The following is a 25,145-nucleotide window of genomic DNA, read 5'->3' on the forward strand; positions in this document are numbered from 1 at the left end:
AAAAACAAAACACTGGCTGAGAGCTGAGCTGGGGCAATCTGCCAACAAGCCCCTGTCCAGGAATCTATAGCAATCAGAGAGGAGGAAGTAGAGAGAGAAAGAGAAATTGAAGGGGGTAAGAGAAGGGGGAGAGAGAGAGAGAGAGAGAGAGAGAGAGAGAGAGAGAGAGAGAGAGAGAGAGAGAGAGAGAGAGAGAGAGAGAGAGAGAGAGAGAGAGAGAGAGAGAGAGAGAGAGAGAGAGAGAGAGAGAGAGAGAGAGAGAGAGAGAGAGAGAGAGAGAGAGAGAGAGAGAGAGAGAGAGAGAGAGAGAGAGAAAGACAAAGGCAGTGATACTGTGGGCAGGGAAGCACTAAGGACAATATTTTGATGAAGCCTGCAACTGATATCGAGCTGTTCAACTTAGAGGGGGACAGCTACGCTTGACACTTGAACATTTTAACACTTGATATAAGAAAATGATCAAAAAACAATCCTCCACAATGCTGCTGACCAATCTGCCGGCCTTGGTAGCCAACCCAGAGAACCCATGACCTTCTTCCACTATGTAAGCAGTGTCTGTGTCCATGTAGGTGACATGTGAATGAGCCCTACAGCTGATGGCCTTCTGGCCTGACAGGCTGCTCTCTCCACAGGACAAAGGGAGAGCAGAGAGAGCCTGGTCCTGCACCTCACTGAGAGAGAGAGAGAGAGAGAGAGAGAGAGAGAGAGAGAGAGAGAGAGAGAGAGAGAGAGAGAGAGAGAGAGAGAGAGAGAGAGAGAGAGAGAGAGAGAGAGAGAGAGAGAGAGAGAGAGAGAGAGAGAGAGAGAGAGAGAGAGAGAGAGAGAGAGAGAGAGAGAGAGAGAGAGAGAGAGAGAGAGAGAGAGAGAGAGAGAGAGAGAGAGAGAGAGAGAGAGAGAGAGACAGAGAGAGAGAGAGAGAGAGAGAGAGAGAGAGAGAGAGAGAGAGAGAGAGAGAGAGAGAGAGAGAGAGAGAGAGAGAGACAGAGAGAGAGAGAGAGAGAAATAAAATGCCCTGCAGGATCACACAGAACCAGCCAACCTCTTCATGGTGATGATGCAGGCTGGGCAGAGAGAGGGCCTTCCACCTCACTGTGAAAGCAGGCTTTGTCCATATGCTCCCCACCATGGTCACACAGCACCATCCATCCCCTGACAGGACTGGGCTGTGGGTCGGGGTCGGGCTCTGGGCCAAACACAGCACCCAGTCAACATGTGAGCTCATTCCCATACATACTGTAAACACATGAGCATACGGTGTGGTGTGTTCCCATGTACACACATGTGTGGGCGAGCAAAAACACACACACATAAGCGAGTGTGCCCTTTCATTTATGAGGATGATATAGAGAAAATGGGAGGAGGTCATTTCCACTCCAAACGTCTTGTAAGCCGGTGCCAACAGGGAGGAAGTATGTTCACTTAGAGCTATTTGAACATTTCCGCTGTCACCGTGGTGACCCAGGGAAGTCCTCCTGATGAATGGCCAAGACAAGACAAATCCCCTCTCAGAACAGGTCCTCCTCAACCTCACTGTAGCTTCTGTCTGCTTCAATAACTGACATAGTAGAGATGTCAGTGTCTACAAATTGTCACTAGTTTAAGAGAATAACATTGATACAGTAACAATACACTCTGTCTTTCTCTCTCTCTCTCTGTCACACACATTTATAGAACTCACGATTTCCTCGTGACTGTTTTGTTTCGATAGCAGTGGAGTGTGTGAGTGTGCTGGTTGGTTAGGACAGTGGGAAGGAATTTCAAGATACTGTCAAATGGAAACAAACAGTTGTTCCAATCGGATGTCCAAGCTCGTAGAGTAATGACTTCTGGACATAATGTATCCTACTGGATCATATAGATCAATGGTGGACTGAACTGAAAGTCATTTCCTGTAGATGATTATCAGTATTAAGTAGGCCCAATGCACTGAGCTTTCTAGATGAAGGATTTGTCAACGTGCTGCTACTGTGTACTCTTATGTCTAGGACTAAGGATTATGAGTTTTTGTGTGTGTGTGTGTGTGTGTGTGTGTGTGTGTGTGTGTGTGTGTGTGTGTGTGTGTGTGTGTGTGTGTGTGTGTGTGTGTGTGTGTGTGTGTGTGTGTGTGTGTGTGTGTGTGTGTGTGTGTGTCAGACAGACAGACAGACAGACAGACAGACAGACAGACAGACAGACAGACAGACAGACAGACAGACAGACAGACAGACAGACAGACAGACAGACAGACAGACAGACAGACAGACAGACAGACAGACAGACAGACAGACAGAGAGAGAGGCTGACACTACAGAGAATGGTTCCTCTCATTCACCTCCCAAGTTCCAACCTCCAGGACACCTACACCACCCGATGTTACAGGAAGGCCATAAAGATCATCAAGGACATCAACCACCCGAGCCACTGCTTGTTCACCCCGCTATCATCCAGAAGGCGAGGTCAGTACAGGTGCATCAAAGCTGGGACCGAGAGACTGAAAAACAGCTTCTATCTCAAGGCCATCAGACTGTTAAATAGCCACCACTAACATTGAGAGGCTGCTGCCAACACACTGACACTGACACTGACTCAACTCCAGCCACTTTAATAATGGGAATTGATGGGAAATGATGTAAATATATCACTAGCCACTTTAAACAATGCTACCTTATATAATGTTACTTACCCTACATTATTCATCTCATATGCATACGTATATACTGTACTCTATATCATCGACTGCATCCTTATGTAATACATGTATCACTAGCCACTTTAACTATGCCACTTTGTTTACATACTCATCTCATAGGTATATACTGTACTCGATACCATCTACTGTATCTTGCCTATGCTGCTCTGTACCATCACTCATTCATGTATCCTTATGTACATATTCTTTATCCCCTTACACTGTGTATCAGACAGTAGTTTTGGAATTGTTAGTTAGATTACTTGTTGGTTATTACTGCATTGTCGGAACTAGAAGCACAAGCATTTCGCTACACTCGCATTAACATCTGCTAACCATGTGTATGTGACAAATACAATTTGATTTGATTTGATGACAATAATTGCCTCCTAATATGCATCCCACTGCTGGCTTGCTTGTTCCCTGGATGGGAGACCAGATGCTGCTGGAAGTGGTGTTGGAGGGCCAGTAGGAGGCACTCTTTCCTCTGGTCTAAAGAAATATCCCAATTCCCCAGGGCAGTGATTGGGGCATTGCCCTGTGTTAGTTGCCGTCTTTCGGCTGGGATGTTAAACAGGTGTCCTGACTCTCTGTGGTCACTAAAGAACTCATGGCACTTATAGTAAGTAAGAATAGGGGTGTTGACCCCGGTGTCCTAGCTAAATTCCCAATCTAGCCCTCATACCATCATGGCTACCTAATCATCCCTAGCTTACAATTAGCTCATTCATCCCCCTCCTCTCCCCTGTAACAATTCCCCATGCTGTTGCTGTAAATGAGAACGTGTTCTCAGTCAACTTACCTGGTAAAATAAGGGTAAAATAAAATAAACGGTTGGCTTGATGAGTGATACCACACACCCACACTAGTTACTGACACCTGAGGGATAAGGAAGCTGACAGGACTTCCAAAAGCAAGTGTAGGATGAATATCAATGTTGTCCTCACCAGGCAAGACTAATCTTGCCTGAACAGACCCACACTCACAAAACACACACACTTTCAGGACCCCATCAATCAGGCCTTTATGGTGGAGTGGCCAGACAGAAGCCACTCCTCAGTAAAAGGCACATGAATGGCCTGAATGTCAAGCGTCACATCTGGAGGAAACCTGGCACCATCCCTAAGGTGAATCATGGTGGTGGCAGCATCATGCTGTGGGGATGTTTTTCAGCGGCAGGGACTGGGAGATTAGTCAGGATCGAGGCAAAGATGAACGGAGTACAAGAGAGATCCTTGATGCTGTAATCGCTGCCAAAGTACTGAGTAAAGGGTCTGAATACTTATGTAAATGTGATATTTCCTTCTTTTTTCTTCTTTTTTTTTCTTTTACATATATACATACATGCACATGTAAAAATTTGCAAAAATGTCTAAAAAAAATGTTTTTGCTTTGTCATTATGGTGTATTATGTGTAGATTGATGAGGGGAAAAAAATATTAATCAATAATAGAATAAGGCTGTAACGTAACAAAATGTGGAAAAAGTCAAGGGGTCTGAATACTTTCCGAAGGCTGACTCGAGCCGGAATGGATCGTGAGCCTGTGTTGGTCCTCAAAGTGTGCTCATGTTCAGTACCAAGAATAAACCGTGCCCCATTCTGACCCTAATGGCAAGCACGGTAAGCTCCATTTGGGCCCTGGGCCTATCAATGTCACAATCACAGCATTATGCTCCTGCATTGGCTAAACACTATAGTTCACAGTGGGAAGTTCAACTCGGTGCTACCTCAGTGGCTATTAAAGTATTATATAAAGGTGTTGCACCTGCGTGAATGTTCATGTTGTTATTGTTTTACATCCATCCCTGAGGCTTTAAGGTCATTTTGTACTGGATGTGTTTTTCCTCAATAGCACCTAGAGTGTTTGTCCTGATGTCCTTGGTCTCTCCTCTCCACAGTCACCCCCACAGCTGAGAGAGGGGCATTTCTATTCTACCACACAAATAGAATCTGGGCCAGACGTCTACTAGTGTTGTTAGAGGCTAGTTGAATACGAGGTCACAAAATATTCAACCCAAATATGACATCATCCTCAAGGAAAAGAATAATACAGCAGCAGCCTTGTGACCCTCTTCATCATCATCATCATCATCATCATCATCATCATCATCACCCATAACTGGGTCGGAGTGGAGGTTTATGCAACGGCATACAATCAACATTGACCATCAGAACACACAACTGTATCATCACACACACACACACACACACACACGTACACACACGCACACGCACACACGCACACACACACACACACACACACACACACACACACAAGCCTATTCCTGCGGTCATATGTCAAAGACTAAGGAGGAGGGACGCCTTGGAGGAAATAAATCATAATGCTGCCACTGGGCCCTCCATGAAGCCACGGGGAAGATTTCCTCTCTATGCAGTCACACACACACACACACACAATTTGTCAGAATAATGCCAAACATCCCACCTCTCCACAGCTAGGGAGTGAGACAGTGTGCCCTCTCCTCTCTTTGCATGCCAAACTGACACCCAATAACCCAGCACTGAATATATGTGCAATGGGATGTCAGGACTGATCATTTTGAGGGCACCAGATCCCTGGCCTTAAGCGTCAACTTTAAATGCCAAGTTGAGTTTAATTCAGTAAAAGCTAAACCAACTCCTCGAAAATGCTAGTCGAAAATGCACCTTGGATAAAGTAATCAAGGTTTTGGTGTTGAGATTGGATCAATGGGAAGCATTTCTTGTCCAAGGCCTATAATTTTGAAAATCATATTTGCAAATTAAGAAAATACACCATGATGAGGCCTACATATGTCTTGTTCTCTCTATAAATTCAACTAAGCAAAATAAATTCCTTATGTGTCTAAAACCGACATTTCAACAGCTTGGCCTGAGATGACCTATGTCTTTACGACATTCCAACCTTCTTGATTACACGCAAGATGACAGTTAATACTATATAAAGGGCACGTGGTATCGAAAATCGAAGCACTTGAGCTGCTGATGGACTCCAACTGTCACATGGGTAATTATTCTTATGGCGTACTATTATTAACTAATGCGTCGCATGACAATATAATGTGTCCGTCTTTCACCAAGAAAGAGGTACTTGCAACACAGAGACGGCGGCTAAGTGCGTGCTAGATGATAATGGAGAAAGCGTCACCGGGGCGCATGGATGGACGCAGCGTCGTCCACAACATTGTCACTGACTGCGATGCGGCAGCGTTACGACACCGTTCATTCCGAGGAACCGACGCTGCCATAGTCTCTGGCGATCTAATTCTTATCATTGTCATTTTCTGAGTAAAATCTGATTTCAGGCTAATATCAGTGGACGGGGAAAGGATGCAATGCACCTCAAAGAACAGGTTCCGGATCTGTGCAGACAGACAGTCACAGTGAATACTGGATAGATATAGAATGTTAGGTGACTATAGATATAGACTATTCACAATGCATTGCTTCAATATATCCAATATTATAGCTAAATATTCTACCACCGCAGTGACATAATATTAAACCCACACGAGCCTAATCTGAGCCGAGCTGTTGTGATTTTCTAGACTAACATTTATTGATAATGATATGATTTCGCGTGGGGCTGACAATCTCGCGGACTGTACGGGATGCTCTCTCTACCGTCGTCAAGTCACATGGAATTCCATTCACAGAATATGTCAATTCATAGGGCATGCTGTGCAGAAAGACCACTATATTTACAGCTATTCTAAAATGGATATGAAATAGGCATACATTATGTGACCTCCATTTTATGTTGTAAAGGAATTTCCATATTCTCGCTTTCGAAGATTGGAGGGGAAAGGGAGGCATCCCTGTCCCACGGAAGCTGATGTGGGATTGTGGGTTCTGACATTCCCGAGAGAGCGAATCACATCAGTGTGATGCACGTTGGCAACATCTGATGCACGTTGGCAAGACCTAATCGAAGGACAAAAAAAAATCGAAAAAGTAGTGGTATAATCTTTTATCAAGATGTCTTAACAATTACAACATAACGAGAGCGTTTTGTTATTGATACATTTCCATGGTGAGTCAATAGCCAGGGCTACTGTAAAATACTGTCTGGTAAAAAGATAACGACACATGGCCGTCCGATCGCGTGTTGTAAAGAAGGGGCATAATCTTTTATCAAGATATCTTGAAAATAAAAACACAACGAGAGCGTTTTGTTATTGATACATTATATCCGTGATGAATCAATAGTTTAGGCTACTGTACAATTATGGCTGATAAAAAGATAAAAACACATGGCCTTCCGATCGTATGTTGTTACGTTGCCTATCAGCATAATGTAGCCTAGCGACTGTGTGTGGCAAGCTGAACCACTGGTTTCGCTCTTCCGTCTATCTTGTCTACCCATTTCACTTGAACAATGACAACCCCAGTCTTGGAACTGTCCCAAGACTGTACAGAATAGAGGCAGCCGGTATAGGCTACACACGCACACAACCCTTGAGCATCACAAGGCATGCTGCCTCATACTGCCTTCACACACAAAAACATAACACTCATTTCCCAAAGGTCGCCGTTTTGTTGGATAGGTTTTATGCACGCGATCTGCGAAGCGCGAGAATGCACAATAACCTGTCGTCATCTCGTGTGAAGCACAGTTACTCTGTCGCTACCGAGCTCCTGAAGGTTCCAAACAATGATGAACTGTCCCCAGCACTACTGTACCTGCAGAGCCGCTGAACTTCACTTCGTTGCAGTGCCGTTGCCGTGTCTCCGCCACATATCACCACCTCTCATATCAGCCAGGGGCATACCGGTATGCTAAATTATGGTAATAATGCCAGATGCTAAAATGTGAATAGCTGTCAACATTGCTGCACTGTTTGAGCCATGTAGGTTATTCCGCAACAGAGCAGACTTTTTCATATCTAGCCTACCATGTAAACGGACTGCCCCAGGTTGAGAAGTGTTATTTTTCTTCTGACGTTGGCGGGATAGGGATGGAGGGTCCTCCTTATCCCTTTTCAAACTGATGCTGCGATTTCACACAGTAGCGCGCGCCAGTGTCCCACACACACACACACAGCTGGTCCTCGCGACAGAACACGCTGCTTCGATCCACGCAGTTCCAGAGAAATACCCCGCCCACTTTAACAACTCAGTGGCATACTGTAGTCACTACAATGGAGAACACAGGCCTATGCCTTTTGTTGCTCTGCAAAGGCTCTATTATCGTATTAGCCTTACATTTAGTTTTTAGTAGGCCTATGATGTTTTATATTTGATATCTGTTTGACCAAATCCTGGTGGGGGACTGGGACAATGGATAATAGTACACTGTAAAGGGTTGCCATGAATTTGACAGTTATTTACAGGCAGCGCTGTGGCAAGTAAAATGCTGTATTTCATATTACAGTAGGGCCTATAGCTATTGTAATATAAATGTGGTATGAAAGCAAGTACTGTGTAATGACACACAGTACAATATCGTAAAATTGACTGCAATATACTGTAAAAACATGTCATTCTAACTTCCTCAGATTGAATGGCTGAATGAATTACATTTATTGAGGGGAGGGTTTATATGTCACAGTATTTCCCTATAATTACAAGGAATTGGTGCAAGCAGGTTGGCTGGTTGGTAAAGTGTTTAAACATTACAGCATATTAATAAATATTTTATATCACTTGCACTAGAGGTCTTAACAAAGGCTTCCAAATTGGCAGTGACCACAAGGCAAAACTGTCCAAAAGGACATGGCAAAATACTCATCCATTTAAGGTTGAAGACTTGCTGCCACTCCAATGTGTCCTATAGATTTTAAATTCATGGGGCACTATAACCACATTAGATACAGCATTCTCATTCACGACTGCAACACATATCCTCTTACAGTGCAAGCTTCAAAATATGTTAATGAGCCGGAAACAACAATACCATGCACCCACTAGTAGTGAAGGTTTTGGGCGCTCCAAAGATTACAGTACCATACTCTATACTGTGAGGTGGAATTACAGTACCAATTGAAATACAGCAATTTCCCACAATGCTCCATCATTTACAGTATGCTGCAGTTAAATGTTTGAGTTTTTTTTTTTTTTTTTACTGTTGATAATACCTTAAATGACTGTGTAACAGTGTAACACAATAGATCATGTAATACAGTTGTGTAATGACATTTCTGTAGCCTAATTCAATAAATAATGACTATGTAATATTAATGACTGCCAACAAATACATGAGGGTTTCTCATAGCTTTGATGCTAGAACCCCTAATTACATGATGAGCATACATCAGACTGTGAAGAGGTTCAATATTATTGCATTGTCTAAATCAAATATATAAACCCACACCAAACGTATTATCTTACAGTCCCTTCAGCAAGTATTGTGTTACATACAGCCTGAATTAAAAATATATTACATTTAGATATTTTTGTCACTGGCCTACACACAATACACCATAATGTCAAAGTGGAATCATGTTTTTCGAAATCTTTACAAATGAATTAAAAATGAAAAGTTGAAATGTCTTGAGTCAATAAGTATTCAACCCCTTTGTTATGGCAAGCCAAAATGTGCTTAACAAGTCCCATAATAAGTTGCATAAGTGCAATAATAGTGTTTAACATCATCTCTGTACCCCACACATAACATTTTTTGTATGTTCCCTCAGTCGAAAGTGAATTTCAAACACAGATTCAGCCACAACGATCAGGGAAGATTTCCAATGCCTTGCAAAGAATAATTCAATATCCCTTTGAGTATGGTGAAGTAATTAATGACCCTTTGGATGGGGTATCAATACACCCAGTCATTACAAAGATACAGGCGTTCTTCCTAGCTCAAATGCCGGAGAGGAAGGAAACCGCTCAGGGATTTCACCATGAGGCCAATGGTGACTTTAAAACAGTTACAGAGCCTAGGATAGGAGATAAGTGAGGATGGATCAACAACATTGTAGTTACTCCACAATACTAACCAAATTGACAGAGTGAACCTGTAGAGAATACAAATATTCCAAAACATAGATCCTGTTTGCAACAAGGCACTAAAGTAATACTGCAAAGCAATTAACTATTTGTCCTCAATACAATGTGTTATGAATAGTGGTGGCTGCATCATGTTATGGGTATGCTTGTAATTGTTAAGGACTGGGGAGTTTTTCAGGATAAAAAAATAATTGTAAAGGTGCTAAACACAGACAAAATCCTAGAGGAAAACCTGGTTCAGTCTGCTTTCCACCAGACACTGGGAGATGAATTCACCTTTCAGCGGGACAATAACCTAAAACACAAGGCCACATCTACACTGGAGTTGCTTACCGAGACAGTGAATGTTCCTGAGTGGCTGAGTCACAGTTTTGACTTGGATTTTCAAGTAGATTTATAGCAAGACCTGAACAGTTTGGCTACCAATCATCAACGACCAATTCGACAGAGCTTGAAGACATTTTTAAAGAATAATGGGCAAATGTTGCACAATCCAGGTGTGAAAAGCTCTTGAAGACAAACCCAGCAAGACTCACAGCTGTAATTGCTACCAAAGGGCCTTCTACAAAGTATGGATACTTATTTAAATGAAGTATTTCTGTATTTCATTTTCAATAAATGGGCAAAAATGTCTAAAAACACTTTCACTTTTGTCATTATGGGGTAATGTGTATATGGGTGAGAACAAGACCTCTGAGACCTCTCATTAAAACCTTCAGTAGCTAGCTGCTCTAAATTTAGCTTGTTTTTCCACACAGGTTGTTATTGTCTATATCAGAGAGTTACCAAGTTACATTCTATACCAGAGTTGCCAGGTTATATTTTATACCAGAGTTGCCAGGTTATATTCTATACCAGAGTTGCCAAGCAACCCTCCTCCTGGGGTGCCATTAGCTATCCTCCCACCCGCAGTAATCTGGTCTGACCCTACTACACACTTGATTCTAATCTATAGTAATAGATTCATGATAGAGCAGGGCTGGAGAAAAAAACCCTGCAAGGCCCGTAGCTCTCCAGAACAGGAGTCTCCAACCCTGCTCCTGGAGAGCTACCCTCCTGTAGGTTTTCACTCCAACCCTTTTCCTGGAGAGCTACCCTCCTGTAGGTTCACTCCAACCCTGTTCCTGGAGAGCTACCCTCTTGTAGGTTCACTCCAACCCTGTTCCTGGAGAGCTACCCTCCTGTAGGTTTTCACTCCAACCCTTATCCTAGAGAGCTACCCTCCTGTAGGTTTTCACTCCAACCCTGTTCCTGGAGAGCTACCCTCCTGTAGGGTTTCACTCCAACCCTGTTCCTGGAGAGCTACCCTCCTGTAGGTTTTCACTCCAACCCTGTTCCTGGAGAGCTACCATTCCTGTAGGTTTTCACTCCAACCCTGCTCCTGGAGAGCTACCCTCCTGTAGGTTTTCACTCCAACCCTGTTCCTGGAGAGCTACCCTCCTGTAGGTTTTCACTCCAACCCTGTTCCTGGAGAGCTACCCTCTTGTAGGTTCACTCCAACCCTGTTCCTGGAGAGCTACCCTCCTGTAGGTTTTCACTCCAACCCTTTTCCTAGAGAGCTACCCTCCTGTAGGTTTTCACTCCAACCCTGTTCCTGGAGAGCTACCCTCCTGTAGGGTTTCACTCCAACCCTGTTCCTGGAGAGCTACCCTCCTGTAGGTTTTCACTCCAACCCTGTTCCTGGAGAGCTACCATTCCTGTAGGTTTTCACTCCAACCCTTTTCCTGGAGAGCTACCCTCCTGTAGGTTTTCACTCCAACCCTGTTCCTGGAGAGCTACCCTCCTGTTGGTTTTCACTCCAAAAAGCATGTTAATTCAACTAACATTGACTACCATAAAGCAGTCAGCTGAAATTAATATGGCATGGCACTCACTTTATTTTCCACTACGTGTACATTACTTCAGTGTGTGCCCGGGTGTAATTCTGCTATGCTTAAACTCAAACGGTCTGATTGCAGTGATTTGATTTGAGGCTCAATTCATGGAATAATTACAGCCATCTCTCTGTGCTCCTTCTCTACCCCAGCCAATCCCATTTGTTCCTCAATGAATATAATGTTGGTATTGTGTTCAACCCCCTCCTTATGCCAAACTTGTGATGTGGAAATCGCATTCCCTTGCAGAGAGAGTGTGGTGTGGCTGCATGGGTAATCCTGCGACACAAGGAAATAAGAATAATCCTGATGGAGTGTGATCATGGTCATGTGATCAGGGTGATGAATGAAGCCAGAGGGAATGGGAGGTTCTGGAATCCCTGTTGGCTCGGACTGATGACATCATGTGATGACATGTCTTTGGTCTGTTTCAACTTCTCAGGTGCTGGAATGTCCTACTGATAAAATGAAGTAAGACTAGTGTTGAACAGAATAAAGCACTTGATTACAAGCTTGCTGCAGCTATGACATGGACAAAGCTATATAACTAGTAGTAGGCATTGACTGTCCTCATATGAATTGAGCTAACATGTTTCACTTTGAGGCAGAATGGCAGAGACAAAAGAAGTGCCATGGGCACTTTCTACTTATCTGGAAGAGGTACGTAGAACTACTCATCTCAAATAAAACCTAGCAGCAATATACAGTCATTTGAGGGGCAATAGTCCCACCTACAGGACCCCATGAACTCTTAAAATAACAATCTCACAATAGAACACTGGAAGACATTTCAGAGATGATCAGATGTATTACATTTCATCATGACAAGGAGGCACTAGAGATACCTTGTCTGATATATGACAAACCATATACAAATTGGAATTCAAAGCCAGTCTATTGTCTGACTGAATAGGTATTGTGTAGCAAATCTTTAGGTTTAAAAGGCACTTTCACAAAACTCAGCTATAACAAAAAAAGTATATGTACATTGTAAGCAAAGACACGCTGAAATGTATAAAACAAATCAACTAAAAACAAGGAGAAAGTGCATTGGATTAACATAATCTTGTTCACAACATCCGAGACTAGGGTCATTTGTAGCAATGGCACCCTGCCAAACATGTTGTGGATGGACTGAGCAAGGTATATTGTGGAGAGAGCGGATCTAAATGTATGCAAACAGGTGGAACAAGTAAAACATTAACACCTGAGTGGAGTTCACTTGGCTGGTTTAACATATCCATCGTGTTCATACGATTTGAGGATTTATGAAGTCAATTCAGTAGATTCAGTGACCAGAGAATATATTTTGAAAGCATGAAACCAATCCCATTTTTAACAAGATCAACAACAAAAAAGTAAATAAATCCAACCTCAAGTATGGCTAAATGCAAATTAAACCTGGAATAGACTGAACAGTAAATTAATCTCCAGAACACTCAAATTCGTATCATGCTTGGTATAGTATGTATTAATTTGTCTGTCCACAATTTGTTGACTAACTAGGTGGCTAATGCTAATGTTAGCTAGGGATAATCTTAGCTAGGCTAGGGGTCGGGCAACACCCTGCGGAAATCTAATTAGCATAATAATAAGTCCCCTTCAAAAGCAGTCTGTTTATTTCTTTATTTAACTAAGCAAGTCAGTTAAGAACAAATTCTCATTTACAATGACTGCATACCCCGGCCAAACCCTGATGACACTGGACCAATTGTGCGCCGCCCTACGGGACTCCCAATCACGGCCGGTTGTGATACGGCTAGATTCAAACCAGGGTGTCTGTAGTGACACCTCTAGCACTGAGATACAGTGCCTTAGACTCGGGATCCCAGAGTGCTAGAGATATACATTGTTTTGCACGGGCTACACCGTGAATGATAGCCTTCCACATCTGCGATGGAAGGTAGCTGAGCTACAGCGTGTTTGTCAGACCATGAGACACCCCGAAAATCGGCCTTCTCACAAACGTCAGTAGCATCTGAACAGCGTGGCCTACAAAACTAAATACGACCACTATGGGAAGAGGAATCTCATGAACACGACCCCAACAAGCATCACGAGACTCGTCTGAAGTCGGTACTGCCGAATATATTTCACAGTGGTTTAGATAGTACAATGATTCGCTACACTATACTTGCTTGTTGTCACAAACTGAAATTAGGCGAACTATTCGTATTTTAGCAACCAGAAAATGGCAGTACAATTTCTGCATCTTAAAAAAAATATATATACTATTATTTTTCTGGGCTTATGTCTCTCAGACATAGGACAGACACTTTAAAAAACAAATGTCCTATTTATTTATTACTAGCTTATGAATCAGTTATTCAATCCATTTCTATGGGCTAATAGGCCCAATTCAATGTTTCATCAAATAATGTGCGTGTGATATATTTATATAATACCTAAAGGGGTCCTAATATTCAAGTCGATAAATGATCCTCTTTTTTTAAAGTAACAATACCAAACATAACATATACTAATTTAAGTGTCCCTGATTTTCTTTTACTACGTTACATCTAGTCAATGAGACCAGCCTGAAATTAAAATAAGACATGACAATGGTCCCTTCCCTCAAGCAGCACAATTCAAAAAAACATTCCAAATAGTATAAATTAAAACATGCTAAACAGTGAAGTCCCTCGGCAAATCTGAAAAGACACCCACCCTCTTCCTACTTGGGAACAGGGGTGCCATTTGGGACTTAGCCCTGGATGGAATGTATGTCTTTAGTTGAAGTCTCGGTTGGAGAGAATGAGAGGAGCTACCAGGGTCCAGAGGTAGAAAGCCAGGCCTATCCAGCTAGAGCCAATCTTCACCCACACAGCTGGCAAACAGCTCTGCATGGCCTGGTATTCTGCGTCAGGTCTGGGGAGAGATCAGGACCAATCCAATCACATTTTGTTTACCATCAGAAAAACGCATAGTAGACCATGTGCGATGGTTTGAAAATTGGGTCTTTGGAGTACCATAAGACTTTTATCCTGTTGACCTAAAGCCCAGGCATTAGCTTGGGGAGTTGACGCAAGGTCTAGAACACCAATCACCTCCGTTACACCTGTACACATCCCTACTCCTCTATCCCCTCAGACATAATCAAAGGAAACAGAGCTACTTACTGGTACCAGTTGGCGAGTGTCATCATGATGTAGAGGGAGGCCAGGCACAGGCTGAAGTGGAAGAAAGCGTAAGAGTAGGTGACCCCCTCTTCCTCGTTGTCCACGGCCAGTCTGACCCCGTCCTCCCCGTGGCCACCTCGTGATCGTCTGCAGCCAGACCCTGGTCCTCCTCTGTCTGCATCAGCCTGTTCACCTGGGTGTTGTTAGATGAACATATGCTGCAGGGGAGGAGGGAAAGAGCAGGAAACCCACCGGAGAAAAAGGGAAGTGATGATGTGGACAGGCTCGAATAGTCAGGATTTAATTTGAAACATAGCGCTGAACCAGTGTCTCAAATCCAGTCCTGAGGACCCACAGGCTTGTACGTTTACTCTAGCCCAGTACTTCAATCAGGTGTCTATTCTACTGTATTTTAGTCTATGCCGGTCCAACATTGCTCGTCCAAATATGTATATATTCTTAATTCCTTTAGATGTGTGTATTGTTGTGAAATCGTTAGATATTACTGCACTGTTGGAAATAGAAACACAAGCATTTCACTACACCCACAATAACATCTGCTAAACATGTATACGTGACCAATAACATTTGATTTGTCTCTGGTCTGCTACAAAGAGTGCCCGGTCCTGTGGGTCCCCAGGATTGGTGTGAACCCTACTCTAGGTTGCAACTTTATACCTGGCGTAGAGAGTGCAGAAGAGGAAGATGCCCAGTCCTATGATGCCCTGTGCATTCCACCACTGGACCCCTTGCCCTGGGGCAGGTGGAGGTGTTGTGTACCAGACTCAGCAGGCTGGGGTTACAGTTGCAGTCTGTAGGGAAAGAAGTATAATATTGTCATTCTGATGAAGGCCATTGAAAAGACTAAATGTTATGCTTAAAACAAAGAAAACTACAAATGATCAGCTTTTGATTTACTTCTTTTGTGATTTTTGGCTGCAACTCATCTCATGTTGGATGACGTGATCACTGATCATCTTTTGGGTAAAATATGCTTTGTCACATATACATTTGTTGTTCCAGACTTCCCATCAAGTGATTTCCATGAGTCAGTATGCAGCCATGTGAGTCATAGTTACATCAGGCCATCTTTAATGCATGACCTAAACCATGACTCTTAACAATCTTTCTTGAGAGACTGAAACCTCACCTGAACTTTGGGCAGGATGGCAACGATGGAGACGAAGATGTAGAATATGAAGTTGAGGTTGATGAAGACGTTGTGTTCAGTGCAGTCGTCTCCCGTGGTGTAATAGACATAGAACACCACCACAGCAGAGAAGGCCAGGACATAGTGCAGCACTGTGAAGGAGAGCTGTGGAGAAACAGAAGAATACATCCCATTACGGATGTTAGGAAACGTCTTTCCATTACCACTAGAGAAAACCAGGATAAGGGTCAATTCATTAAATTACACTGAAATTCCTATTTTCTTCAGGAAATTTCAGTTTAATTCCAGAAAAGACTGAATAAATGAGTTAGACTACAACGTTTTAAATCAGACTTTTTTTTTACCTTTATTTTACTAGGCAAGTCAGTTGAGAACAAATTCTTATTTTCAATGACGGCCTAGGAACAGTGGGTTAACTGCCTGTTCAGGGGCAGAACGACAGATTTGTACCTTGTCAGCTCGGGATTCGAACTTGCAACCTTTCGGTTACTAGTCCAACGCTCTAACCACTAGGCTACCCTGCCGCCCCGGTATTAACGATCAGTACCTGAGAACCAGCACTTGCCATTTCCCTCAGTGTTCTCCAGCCAGGACTGGTACCAGGTGTGAGCGAAGTCCACGAGCAGGATCAGTTGGATGATGATGATGAAGAAGGAACCCACCATGCCAAAGTAGAACCACACTTGAACACACACAGCGAGTTTGTTAAAAGACAAAATGTGCAAGGTGTGTTTAATTGACTACACGTTCTTGGCAGTGGCAATGAGTCACATGGGCCATTCTGCTATTTAATGTCACAACAATATCAGTTAGCACACATTTTAATAGTATGAAACAAATTGCTTGATCTAAGAAAGCATATGTGCTGACCAGCTTGAAGGTGTCTTCACTGACATTTTCAACATGTCCCTGATTGAGTCTGTAATACCACATGTTTCAAGCAGACCACCATAGTCCCTGTGCCCATGAACATGAAGGCAACCTGCCGAAATGACTAAAGACCCGTAGCACTCAAGTCTGTAGCCATGAAGATATTTGAAAAGTGATTTGAAAGGCTGGTAATGGCTCACAACACCATTATCTCAGAAACACTAGACCCACTCCAATTTGCATACCGCCCAAACAGATCCACAGATGATGCAATCTCTATTGTACTCCACACTGCTCTTTCCCACCTGGACAAAAGGAACACCCATGTGAGAATGCTATTCATTGACTACAGCTCAGCATTCAACACCATAGTGCCCTCAAAGCTCATCACTAAGCTAAGGATCCTGGGACTAAACACCTTCTGCAACTGGATCCTGGACTTCCTGACAGGCCGTCCCAAGGTGGTGAGGGTAGGTAGCAACACATCTGCACGCTGATCCTCAACACTGGAGACCCTCAGGGGTGCATACTCAGTCCCCTCCTTGTTCACCCACGACTGCATGGCACGGCACGAATCCAAAACCATCATTAAGTCTGCAGACGTCAACAGTGTTAGGCCTGATCACCGACAACGTTGAGACAGCCTATAGGGAGGAGGTCAGAATCATCCAGAAAGCCGCAGCCCGTCTAGTGTTCAACCTTCCCAAGTTCTCTCACGTCACCCCGCTCCTCCGCTCTCTCCACTGGCTTCCAGTTGAAGCTCGCATCCGCTACAAGACCATGGTGCTTGCCTACGGAGCTGTGAGGGGAACGGCACCTCAGTACCTCCAGGCTCTGATCAGGCCCTACACCCAAATAAGGGCACTGCGTTCATCCACCTCTGGCCTGCTCGCCTCCCTACCACTGAGGAAGTACAGTTCCCGCTCAGCTCAGTCAAAACTGTTCGCTGCTCTGGCTCCCCAATGGTGGAACAAACTCCCTCACGACGCCAGGACAGCGGAGTCAATCACCACCTTCCGGAGACACCTGAAACCCCACCTCTTTAAGGAATACTGTCCTTTGGCAAAGTGGGTGGGGTTATATCCTTCCTGTTTGGCCCTGTCCGGGGGTGTCCTCAGATGGGGCCACAGTGTCTCCTGACCCCTCCTGTCTCAGCCTCCAGTATTTATGCTGCAGTAGTTTATGTGTCGGGGGGCTAGGGTCAGTTTGTTTATCTGGAGTACTTCTCCTGTCCTATTCAGGTGTCCTGTGTGAATCTAAGTGTGCGTTCTCTAATTCTCTCCTTCTCTCTCTCTCGAAGGACCTGAGCCCTAGGACCATGCCCCAGGACTATCTGACATGATGACTCCTTGCTGTCCCCAGTCCACCTGGCCATGCTGCTGCTCCAGTTTCAACTGTTCTGCCTTACTATTATTCAACCATGCTGGTCATTTATGAACATTTGAACATCTTGGCCACGTTCTGTTATAATCTCCACCCGGCACAGCCAGAAGAGGACTGGCCACCCCACATATGCTCTCTCTAATTCTCTCTTTCTTTCTCTCTCTCGGAGGACCTGAGCCCTAGGACCGTGCCCCAGGACTACCTGACATGATGGCTCCTTGCTGTCCCCAGTCCACCTGACTGTGCTGCTGCTCCAGTTTCAACTGTTCTGCCTTATTATTATTTGACCATGCTGGTCATTTATGAACATTTGAACATCTGGGTCATGTTCTGTTATAATCTCTACCCGGCACAGCCAGAAGAGGACTGGCCACCCCACATAGCCCGGTTCCTCTCTAGGTTTCTTCCTAGGTTTTGGCCTTTCTAGGGAGTTTTTCCTAGCCACCGTGCTTTTACACCTGCATTGTTTGCTGTTTGGGGTTTTAGGCTGGGTTTCTGTACAGCACTTTGAGATATCAGTTGATGTACGAAGAGCTATATAAATAAATTTGATTTGATTTGATTTGAATACCTAGGATAGGATAAAATAATCCTTCTCACCCCCCTTAAAATATTTAGATGCACTATTGTAAAGTGGTTGTTCCACTGGATGTCATAAGGTGAATGCACCAATTTGTAAGTCGCTCTGGATAAGAGCGTCTGCTAAATGACTTAAATGTAATGTAAATGTAAATGTCAGAGACCCCCTTTTTCATCGACGAGGCTGTAGTGGAGCAGGTTGAGAGCTTCAAGTTCCTTGGTGTCCAAATCACCAACAAACTAGAATGGTCCAAACACACCAAGACAGTTGTGAAGAGGTCACAACAAACAACACAGGAAACTAAAGATTTGGCAATGGTTTTCAGATCCTCAAAAGGTTCGACAGCATCCTGACTGGTTGCATCACTGCCTGGTATGGCAACTTCTCGCCCCCCGACCGCAAGGCACTACAGAGGGTAGTGCGTACGGCCCAGTACATCACTGGGGCTAAGCTGCCTGCCATCCAGGACCTCTACACCAAGCGGTGTCAGAGGAAGGCCCTAAAAAATGTCAAAGACCTCAGCCACCCCAGTCAGACTGTTCTCTGCACTACCGCATGGCAAGCGGTACCGGAGTGCCAAGTCTAGGACAAAAAGGCTCTCAACAGTTTTTACCCCAAAGCCATAAGACTCCTGAACAGGTAATCAAATGGCTACCCGGAATATTTGCACTGTTGGTTAGAGCCTGTAAGTAAGCATTTCACTGTAAGGTCTACACCGGCTGTATTTGGCGCATGTGACAAATAAACTTTGATTTGGTCGCTTTCCCATTCCATTGTTGTTTTGGTACATTTTTGTTGAGTAAGGCAACTTGGTGTCAACTGTGGTGGAGGGGCAGACAAAGTACAGAGCGCAGGCGTCGTTAATCTTCTCTGGTTGCGCTGAGGGTGCGTCACCGCAGCACCTGCTGAGCGAGCCAGCAAAAGCCCCTAATTGGTGCTCCATTGATTTACAGTAGCCGTGCCCGCCCAAGAAGGCTCATGGTCATTGGCCACAGTCCTATGCCCGGTAACTTTGATTGAACTGATGTGTCAACTTCATAGCTAGCTAGTCGTTTACCATGTCTTCAAGCTAGGTAGCTTAGCTAGCTGAAACAGGTCGACTACCTTCGCTATCTCCTAGCAAATGATTTTGAAACTTAACATTATGAAAAAAATGTAGAGAAAATGTCTCAGTGCCCATTAGCCAGCTACACTTTAAAATATGTCCATCCATTAAAATAAAGCAAGCTGGAAAATAAGATTAAAATGGAGTGATTGGTGGTGGATCATGAAGCAGTGGCTAACATTACTTTTGAGGTAGGTTAGCTATAATACCCTATAGGCTACATGTCTTATTGTTGAATACCCATGGAACCACATGCACAAGAAGGGTTAGTTTAAACACCTTTGATGGAACTGTGAAGGTGCAATAGATGAAGCAAGGGAATAGTGTTATAACGTCGTATATCGTTAACCGGGCACCATTTGTAACAGGCAGCCGGAGTCGCGATATTGCAGACCAATTACTAGCTAGTTTACTCGACTACCGTGTCCTTCCGTGCAATATGACCTAAAGATATGGGAAGTAGCCGTAAACCAAACCATAAACCAAATGTTATAGCATTTGTGTGTGGCTCAAAACTCCTATCCGCGCTAATAGCGTTTCAATCGGTGACGTCACTCGCTCTGAGACCTTGAAGTAGTTGTTCCCCTTTTGTGGAGCGATGGGTAACGATGCTTTGAGAGTGGCTGTTGTCGATGTGTGCAGAGGGTCCCTGGTTCCAGCTCAGGTAGGGACGAGGAGAGGGACGGAAGCAATACTGTTACACATTCAATGTGTAGCCAGTGTAGTGTACTGGTTTCGATGCATTTCAGCTTTGGTGATTTTCCCCACCAAGCTTTGAATGTTAAAAATCCCCCCCCGGGTTGTACCGTGGCGGAGATCTTTGTGGGCTATACTCGGCCTTGTCTCAGGATGGTAAGTTGGTGGTTGAAGATCAGTGGTTGAAGATCAGGCCACAGTGTCTCCTGACCCCTCCCGTCTCAGCCTCCAGTATTTATGCTGCAGTAGTTTATGTGTCGGGAGGCTAGGGTCAGTTTGTTATATATCTGGAGTACTTCGCCGGTCTTATCCGGTGTCCTGTGTGAATTTAAGCATGCCCTCTCTAATTCTCTCTCGGAGGACCCGAACCCTAGGACCATGCGTCAGGACTACCTGGCATGATGACTCCTTGCTGTCCCCAGTCCACCTGGCCGTGCTGCTGCTCCAGTTTCAACTGTTCTGCCTTATTATTATTGGACCATGCTGGTCATTTATGAACATTTGAACATATTGGCCATGTTTTGTTATAATCTCCACCCGGCACATCCAGAAGAGGACTGGCCACCGCACATAGCCTGGTTCCTCTCTAGGTTTCTTCCTAGGTTTTGGCCTTTCTAGGGAGTTTTTCCTAGCCACCGTGCTTCTACACCTGCATTGTTTGCTGTTTGGGGTTTTAGGCTGGGTTTCTGTATAGCACTGAGATATCAGCTGATGTACGAAGGGCTATATAAACACATTTGATTTGATTAACGGTGAATAAACTGTAAGCTATAAAAACAAAGGAGAGTTGCACACTCCATATGAATAATCTCCCAGTAATTTATTGGGTAAAAAACAACCAATGTTGCAGCATCACTGTGCCTTCTTCAGGGTGAAGAAAACATGTAATATCGTAGTAATGGTGTATACCTGTGTTGAATGTCCCGTCTGGAATGAAGAAGGCTCCTACACTTATCCCCGCCAGTACGAGGAACTTGAAGAACCAGAATCTGAGAGGACAAAGCCACAAGCATTCATTCAATAAAATCATCTCATACAAAAACAGGTCCAGTGTCTGTGCGCCATAAAAAAATAGACTGGTCATATTTTTGGGCAGTATCATCCTTTAAAAAACCTTCTGTATGTAAAATAGTGTAAAATCTCCCAATAAAATTTGGAAAGTAAATAAATGTGACTCTGGATGACAACATGTGGTTGTTTCCAACATTAGTGCTTTTTTCCTAAAGTTAAAGCTGCTTCATGTTTTGTTTCCTTGCCATGACACTAACGAGTATTGGGATACTGGTTTTGTCCTAGCCCTAATATTTTATGCTGGTATGTAAATGAAAGGAGAATTATGTTCTCCAGGTACATAACCCAATTTAATTATATTACTCTCAGTCTGCAGACCAGAATGTGTAAGATCCTGGTCGAATGAAACAGACGGAGGCCCAGCTAAAATAGTCAAAAAGGTTTATTCACGGGAACTTTCTAAAGTCAAGAATACAAAACAATTCATTTTATACTGACTTTTCACACCCACACAAACATTTCCTGCTACGCACACACTGTCTGTCTCACTACCCAGCCGACAGAGATAGCGACCTTGTCCTTGAGACGTACTCCCCGTTCTCTCCCAAATCTCTAGTCAGGTCGGCACCAAGCTCAGACAGTCTGTGTTTAAAATACCATAAAGACATATTGTTTTACCTTAATTCTGACTAGGACTACACATTTATTGATTATGATTGTATACATACTAATCAATTCCATACAATTATATGTTTCAGGGCAGAATATTCTAATCATTCAATTAACAGACAATTCTCACCTATCAATAAACAAATAAGAGTGTCAATTTGTAAGTCGCTCTGGATAAGAGCGTCTGCTAAATGACTTAAATGTAATGTAATGAGTGTGGAGAATGTGGCACTGCCCTGGCCTGGCCAGCAGAGGGCAACATTGTGTCCCTGAAGATCACCATCCACTACTATAAAAAGGTCAGCTACATACCCGTTCTGTAAGGAGGCTCGGGGTCATTGCTGCTGCAAACTCTGATCATGATGATGGAGAACAGGAAAAAGAAGCAGGCCATGGCAAAGCACATGCGATACACAGACTTGTAGCCCACGATGACATCACAGTTCACCTTGTTCTCCATGCCTGGCATGGGTATGGAGGTTCCGCCCACACAGAAGCCTGGTATCTGATAGATCAGTAAAGAAACAGTAAGAATAGAACCAACAATGTACATTGACGACAGCATCAAAACATTTGTCAACCACTGGGCCATCTTCACCAGCTTGTGTGACCAACTGGGTTCGAACCAGGGTCTCCTGCGAACCACAATCCTGTTTACCCACTGAGCTAAAGCCTTGGAATTAGTTCAGGGAGCTAAAACAAATATGTAGGTCTCAGGCAACTCTACTCATCAAGCAACCAAGACCAGTGTTGTGTGGTGTTACCTTCCTGAGCTGAGTCTCCATGCCAGGTAGGATCATGATGACAGAGACCAGGGTCCCCAGCAGCAGCAGGAAGGAGAAGGCCAGCCGGGACACCGTGGAGTTGTAGGTGGAGGGACAGCATCCTAACAGCAGACAGGGAGCAGAGCCACACAGACATGATGCCTGGAGGAGGGAGGTGAGGGAGAGAGGGGTTAAGAAATAGGACTGCACAGACGAGTTGTTTTTGTTATGCCAGAGGGAGAAGGCATGAGGGGGCAGATGAGCTAATGAAGAAAACGCATGCATGGTGTGTGTGCACAACAAAAGTACTGTGTGCTACAGCCAGTTATTGTTACGGCAACCATTGTGAATTCCAGCCAAACGAGCCCAGACAACTGAAGGTAGTCAGGCCAGTTACAATGACAAGGGCTGCCAGTCATACGGTTAGAGTACAGCAACGAACACAGCCCACTGCCTGATGTGCCCTTTCTCAATCTATAGCTTTACATGATTCCAGGTCTTCCCTCTCCTTGCCACCTCCTCAAATATGCATCGGTGGAGATCCAAGATCCCTTTCAGATGTGTTTTGAGAAGAACCAAGGATAGGATGGGAGGAATCGGGACAGATGAATTGAGAAAGAGACCCAGTGTTGGGGACGTGTTGTATGCGGTCACAGAATGTTCGTGCTCGACGGGAGGCATCCCTCACTGCTCCTCTGATGAGTCAGGCAGATTGTCAAGTCAAGATACGATGTGTGAACTACTGAGGCATAGGCCAGATCAGCCCAGAGACATGAAGCATAGTCTAGTCGAGCATAGGGAAGCCTATGATGCGGTAGCAGGGAAGCCTATGATGCGGTAGCAGGGAAGGATCAGCCATCCTTCATGAAAGGATTGCAAGCTATGAAGGCTGTATGCAACAGGGTGGCAGGCCATGCAACATGCAGTCGAGCAGCACTCATAAGCCTTGCCTCTGGAAGGTGTAACCGTTTAAGTTGTCGGTTTTTTGCTGACCAGAGAATGCGGGACAAACTTCAATCGAAAGGGTCAATAGGTATAACACTCTAGGCATGGTAATTTGCGGTGTGTGCGTCCAAAATTGAAGAAATTCACCTAATGGCTCGAGTAGGCCTAGAAAACCTTTTATATCACATCATATTTATTTAACATGATCACTGAACTTGCCCGTAACACGGCATGACATATGAACGGGAATATTTTAGTCGTGCAGCTAATTATGAAACTGCTGACTTCTGCAAACAAGTGTCTGTTTTCCAAACGTAGGTATTTACGATCAACATAAAACACAGAATATACCTACGGGGAAAACAGGAAAGTGTGTATTTACATACGAAGCCACAAACAAACGTCGTTGCGCTCTCTCACTCTTACAAAGAGAGCAAAAACGGCAAATCAAGAAGTTAAATAATTGATACTTACACAGCTAGCGATTGAACACAATGCCATACACGCTACCATTTTAGTTTAGAACGAAAAATCCCGTCTTAAGTAAACGTAAAAAACACTCAAAAGTCAAGAAGTGTAAGACTTCAAACTTGGAAAAGTTGTTTCTTAAAATGTATAGTTTCCTCCGATGCCAACCAAGCAGCAACAGGGCGTCTGAAGAATCAGTTACACCCTGTTGTTCGTCCGTAACTCAACACCGTTAACGGTGATAGGTCCATGGGTGTCTTCCATCCAACTTCTGGACTAATCAGCTGCTGATGCGTTGAATAATTGAATACTACAAAATAGGCTAGACTACAACTTAAAATACTGAATTACATTTTTTATATTAAAAACAAAAGGTGTTCTGTAATAAAAAAAAGAGTTGACACACACAGAGAAATGTACATTTGTACATAATATAAATCCTCTTAATGCTTGTTGATAGATAAAATAAATCCTGTACAGTCAAATGTGTAAATCATCTCTTTCCCTGATTATTCAACATCACTAGGGAGCAGCATCAGTAGTAAACCTCGGCCCATTTACCCCAGTTGGACTTGTTTGCACTTGACAAATGTTATGTTGTTAGAGTAGTCCTCTGTAGCAGCTAGTTCCAGATTCCTTACTCAACTGAAAAATCAATCTAATTGGGCAGGCAAATTAATAGACAAGACATTTTCACCACAGCTAGAAATTAAACAAAAATGAGCAAACACATTCAACTTTTTTCTTGTCATGATATGACCTACACTGCCTAATGTAACCCCCAAACAGTATCAATACCTTGAACATTGTCTCCATGTTAGGCAGGTTAGTTTATAGCCAAACACCGCAGACACTTAAGGGCGATTCCAG

The 25,145-nt window shown here is 43.9% G+C and overlaps 1 pseudogene; it reads right to left on the bottom strand.

Moving 5' to 3' along the window:
* Positions 1–12,000: 12,000 nt before the first annotated feature.
* Positions 12,001–24,445, bottom strand: LOC124012238 (annotated as a pseudogene).
* Positions 24,446–25,145: the final 700 nt, after the last annotated feature.

This window comes from Oncorhynchus gorbuscha, linkage group LG24 (genome assembly GCF_021184085.1).
Source record: "Oncorhynchus gorbuscha isolate QuinsamMale2020 ecotype Even-year linkage group LG24, OgorEven_v1.0, whole genome shotgun sequence".
Classification (NCBI taxonomy): Eukaryota; Metazoa; Chordata; class Actinopteri; order Salmoniformes; family Salmonidae; genus Oncorhynchus; species Oncorhynchus gorbuscha.